Genomic DNA, 6,522 nt, shown 5'->3' on the forward strand with positions numbered 1-6,522 from the left:
CCATTGATCAAAACATTTTTTGTAGTCATCTTTAGAAATGGCTGCAAGCTCGAGCTTAGTTTTTTTCTTAACCTCTTCAACGCTATCAAATCGTTGACCTTTCAAGCCTCTTTTCATGTGTGGAAATAAAAAAAGTCGCATGGAGCGAGGTCAGGCGAGTAAGGTGCGTGGGGCAGCGGAACCATGCCGTTTTTGGCTAAAAACTGCCTAACTGAGATGGCTGTGTGTGCCGGTGCGTTGTCGTGGTGGAAGAACCAGTCTCCAGTCTGCCACAAATCGGGTCTTTTCTGGCAAACACTGTTGCGCAATCTTCTTAAAATCTCCAAATAAAATGTTTGGTTGACAGTCTGACCTGGAGGAACAAACTCAGAATGAACAATGCCTTTAGCATCAAAAAAGCAAATCAACATGGTTTTGATGTTTGATTTGACTTGCCGACATTTTTTTGGACGAGGTGAAGATGGCAACTTTCATTGGCTTGACTGTTGCATCGTTTCTGGGTCATAACCATAGCACCATGACTCATCACCAGTAATTACCTTTTCCAGAAAATCGGGATCATTTTCGAGATGTTCTTTCAGAAGGCGGCAAGTTTCAACTCGATGTGCCTTTTGATGGTCAGTCAGAAGTCGAGGAACAAATTTGGCAGCAACCCTTTTCAGTCCTAAATCTCCTGTTAAAATTCGCTGAACCGAGCTCCAAGTTAACCCACTACTCTCTGATAGTTCCTCAATTGTCTGTCGACGGTCGGTGAGCACAAGTTCATGAATTTTCTCAACATTTTCGTCCGTTCGAGAGGTTGATGGACGTCCAGAACGAGGTTTGTCTTCAATCGACATGTCGCCATTTTTAAATCGAGCGAACCACTTGTAGACCTGAGTTTTCCCCATAGTATCATCTTTGTAAGCTGTATTCAACATTAAAATAGTTTCTGCAGTATTTTTACCAAGTAAAAAACAAAATTTCACAGCTGCACGTTGTTCACTTAAACTTGCCATGACAAAAAACGAAACAAGAACAAAACAGGGTTAGCGAAAACAGTCACTACGAACGAACAGAATGCACTAGGACAACGGAACTGGGGTCACTGAGCTCGCAATGGGTTGCGCGACACACACCTAGCGGCAGGAATGTGTACTACACGCTGCCGGCTGCCAGCAATACAATTCCGGTTACTTTTGGGTACCCCCTCGTATGCCAGGAATTCTGACAAAACTGTCTATGTCTCATTAGATCTACAACAGACTATCCCACTACCAAGGCTAAGTACCTCAAAAGCATTTTATTTGAGACAAATGTGGTTCTACAACTTAGGAATCCACATAATAACAAAAAATGTAGAAAAAAACCGTCTTCTGATCATGGACCGAAAATCAAGCTTCCAGAGGCAGCTCTGAAATTTTTAGCTGTTTTCTCCGAGTTATCGAAGTGGATCCAGCCCTCAAAGGGAAAGATCATCTCATTTTGTGGACAGACTCATGTTCTGGACAAAATAAAAACTTTTTGATGGTGTGTTTGTTTCAATATCTAGTATGAAAAGGCATCTTCAAAACTATAGATCACAAGTTCCCAGAACTGGGGCATTCGTATTTAGATTCGGATCGAGCATTTGGACGCATTGAGAAAAGGTTGAGGAAGCATCAAAACATTTATACTCCTGAGGAGTATCGTGACGTTATTGCTTCATCAAGCAAAAGAAATATTGTGATAGACATGCAGTATCACTTTAGAGACACTGAAAATATAATAAAAAACATGAAACCAATGAATAGGAAAAAAGATCATCTTAGTGAAAAGGTTAATTTCAAAACAGTAATTAACTGAATTCGTGTGGAAATGTTTGGATCGTATTTTTTCAAGGAGTCTTACGATTATTACATACCTTTCAAAATGGTATGTATTCTCAAGCAAAAGAATTCCTCATCCCATTTACCTTAAGACGTTTACATCCCAAGATATCTTCAAAACACTGGATCCCTATCCAAAGAAAAGAGAGACAATCTAAAAGAACAGATATGCTTCGTTCCAGAGAAGGATAAGTGGTATTATGAAGCCATCATTGGGCAACAAACAACTTAAGAAGATGATCAAACATACAATGTCTGCTTAAATGCATTTTGTATGTTTACAACTATTTTTTTTTGTTTACCTGATACGTTATTTTATTTTTGTATATAACCCTTGATCAAAGAAATAAATATTTACATTTTAAATATTTATCCTAGATAAAGGAAGTAAGTGCACTTACCTCCTTCAGTTTTGTAAATTTAATTTTTTATTTAAAAAAGATTTTTGGATAAAGGAGGTAAGTACAATTTAAAATTTTTTCAACGACCAAAGAAAATTATAATAAGTCCTTGTTGCCATGAAAACATTTATACACTAGTTAGCAGTGTGAATAAAAAAATCGGTCCAAAATGTTAATCAAAGAAAAAGTTCCAGTAATGAAACTTTAAAGACAAATTACTCAAGAACTTACTTTTGTTACTTACCTCCTTTATACACTCACCCCTTCAATTGTGATTGAAATTATGCTTGCACTGTGACAAAAGCAATGATATTTCAAGTTATAGCCCTTTTTAATGTGAAATAGTCTATGTCACTTAATATCTTTCTATTACATTTTATGAGTCAACATTTTCCATTCATATAGTAATAAACAATCTTCAATGTATACCTTGGCATTTGTTGGAACTATATAATTGAAAGTAAAGAAAGACATAACTTTAGGCAACAATGAATTCTAAATTTCCAAATTTGGATCTTTCCTGTGATCGACAATAGTTAATTTTTAGTTTCTTAAAAACAAAATAATATTAATGCAAAAATATACAGCTGCATTGTTAAATTTTAGTTATAAATGTATGCAATGCAATATACAAGTCATACATACACTCTTAAATTACTCTTTTTGTTTAACAGTTCCTCCCAATTTGTCAATACCAACACTTCAGGTTCGCACACTTTCCCGTAGTATCACCAGCTCATAATAGTCCACTCAAAAGGCATGTAATGATAGTTTCAAGGCCAACAGGGCCTCACCAGTCAGAGTAAAAAACAGCTTTGTAGTACACATCTCTGAATTAATATAACATCTCAAATAAGTATTTTAAATATCTGACGATAATAACAATAATGTCTTTTCAAATTTACCCTAGATAGCATAAATTTTATTTTAGAAGAAAAAGAGTGGGACAACTCAAATATTTTAATGAAATGATTTTCATATGTTACCTTGTTTTCAAGACAAAAGCAATGATATTAGTAAACTGTAATTGTAATAATACATTATAAATAATCCTAATTGCTTTAAAAATATTGAAGTAATAAAAACAAAATGTGGAGAGGAGTGTGCAGGAAAAGTTGGTGGTATTACTAGTGGGCTGGTTGCATCTTAGAACAACACATTTTAACTTTTAACTGCCACCATACGCTTCAGAGTTCCCCATTACCCTGTTTTTGCTAGTGATTTCATCTTTTTAGGAACAATGGAAAAAATTTGCAATTAAAAATGGCTAAAGAATCTTGTCCTTGATTTAATAGGACTGAAATGCACAAATTAGCTGGCTTTGGAATGTGGTTAACTGGCTATCACTGCCTACCAGGGCCAACCACTTCCATTGTAGAAAGAACAAAAGGAGGTGAAGGAAGAATGGCAAAATTTACTATCAGAAATCTATGTGTGATGTTGTCGTCCGACAGCAAACTACTTGAAATTTCTTTTTTCTGTGATTATGTCCAGGAAAAACAATTTTGGCAAAGACTGCTTAAAAATATCTAAAAATAAGTCATAATAACTTTAATTCTTTCATTATTTGTTAATTTCTACTTACATTTTTTGTAATATGGAAATAAACTTTGTAATTCAAAACCATTGAAATAAGTTTTATTTCCTTCAAAAGTAACAACCACAAAAAGTTATTAGGCTTTTTAATTATTTATACATTACATAAAACATAAGAGTAGTGTACAAATACAAATCACTAGAATCCGATCAGGCATAGAAAATTAGCAATATTAATATGTATTAATACATGTATATGTATTAATATGTGTTATATAACTTATAAATATTGAAACAACACTCCGATCAATATAGTATTCTTGAAATTCTTTATTAGTACAAGAGAACATATTAATGTTATAAGGCTCGTCAAATAAATAAGAAACCCAAATACTAATATAAATTAATTTAATCTTACAATTGTACTAAATTTTTAAAATAATTTTAAGTATGGCACATCATGGAGTCAATATGTACACTGATGACAAGTCCTGCTTAATCCGGCCTACAATCATCAAATGTATATATTTCATTTTCCAGCAATTCTTTTAATGGCTCTTTTGAAATAATCTAATGTTGGAATCTGCTTCCATGCTATTGGTAATTTATTGACAAAATATTGGCTGTTATAAGAAAATGATTTTTTTAAACTGGGTAGCTTTGTGTATTGGGTCTGGAATAGCATTAATGTTCCATGTAAAATTATTATGTTGGGAAATGAGAGGTTTGCTTTGAAATTTTGTAAGTCTGAATTAGGATTTCCATTCATATACATACCTGTTCATATACCATTCCATTCATATACCATTCATACTCACTGTCAAAATTCGAAGATCATTAAAAATTATTCCTGCATGTTTGGTTAAAGTATAAATTGCTTAATATCCTTATTGCTTTTTTTCTGAGCTTTGATAACTTTTTCTATAAATGGGGACATGCCCCAGCAAACAATACCATACCGCAATAAAGACCCAAAATAAACAGTTTTTTCCATTCTTACATCAGTGAGATCTCTAATTTTTTTAATTGCACAACATGCTGAATTTAATTTTCCACTTGATTTATTTGATTTTCCCATCTCAAATTGTCATCTAAAATAACACCAAGAAATTTGCAAGTTTTAGAGGAAGTTAATTTATTTTCAAAGAACATTATTTATATTTGTTCAACATTATTTCTGATAAAGTGAAAGTTGAGTATAGATGTTTTTAAGATATTTAATGAAAGTTGTTGTTCTTACCAGTTAAATATCAAGCTCAAGTTATCTAGTAATTTTTTAGATATGTGAAATCTGCTCTGTGATTTCTGTCATCTGCAAAAAGAATTAATTTGTGAAGATAGTTAAGCTGCTTGGGTAAGTCATTAATAAAAATGAAAAATAATATTGGTCCCAAAACAGATCCTTGAGGGACACGTGCTTCTAAATAGCATGGAGGAGATCGATACTTTCAGATAGACCAAGCACTACTGTAACTAAACTCCACTATCTAACTGCAGCCCCTCAGAAAGCTCCTGCACCATTTATGAGGAACTCCTCTAACACAATAGTGTTCCAACTCATTTAATAATTCCTGATCAACAGTCAAAAGCCCTCCGGAGGTCACAGAATATGCCACAAGCTGCATCTCCCTGGTCCAAGGCAATCAGTACACAGTCAGTTAAACTGATGATAGCATCTGATGTTGATAACTGGAACTGGAAACCAAATTGATTTTTATTTATTATTGAGAATGATTTCAGAAAGTATTGAAGGCGTGACTCAACAATGGTTTCTAATAGTTTAGAAAAGACTGAAAGAACAAAAATAGGTCTGTAATTTTCTGCAATTTTATTGGAATCTTTGTTTTAAATATTGGAGTTACTCTGGCCACCTTGAGACATTCAGGGAAGACGCCCTCATTCAGGGAATTATTTACCAGAGCCAAGAGAGGTTTAGATAGAATATGAATATATTGTTTTTAAATTCTGAGAGATATTTCATCTAAGCCAGGGGATTTGTTTGATTTAAATTTGTTAACAACTTCTATTATTTCTCTTTCACAAACAGGATGAAAATATAAGGAACTATTAACAAACAGGTTTGGAAATAGTTCCTTATATTTTCATCCTGTTTGTATTTACAAAACCTAGGTTTTGTAAATAGTCCATAGGGCCATCATAGCTTAAGTTTAATGAGTCAAATTGGTTTGAGATAATATTAGGTACATTAACAAAGTAGTGATTGAATTATGTTGCAACATCCATTGGTTTTGAAATAATTTGATCATTGACAACTAGACAGATGTTTTTTTTGGTTAGGAGCTGGTTTTGTTTCTGAGTTTATAATACGCCAAGATGTTTTTTAATATTAGTAGAATTATTTATTTTATTTAAAATTGGTTCTTTTTTGCTAATAGGATATTAGTGAGTATATATATTTACTTTTATATCTTGACAAGTATTATATCAGTACAATATTCTATCTGAGCAAATAAATCTTTCCAATTTGTTACTACAGAGTCCTTAATCGTATGTCTAATAATATCAAATACAATATTATTGTAATTGGTTTCCTTTATTAGAAGAATACAATTAATTTTATAAAAGTCAACTGTTTTGTGTGGTAGCCATTGAGAATAAAACTCCCATAATGGAGAGTTTCTTCATTAGAAATTTCTAAGTTATTTTACCTTACCTTTGTCATAGTAAACATGTTGATTAATATGGTAAAATACAGTTGTAAATTTAAATAAAACTCA

The sequence above is a fragment of the Homalodisca vitripennis genome, chromosome 4, assembly GCF_021130785.1.
Source record: "Homalodisca vitripennis isolate AUS2020 chromosome 4, UT_GWSS_2.1, whole genome shotgun sequence".
NCBI lineage: Eukaryota > Metazoa > Arthropoda > Insecta > Hemiptera > Cicadellidae > Homalodisca > Homalodisca vitripennis.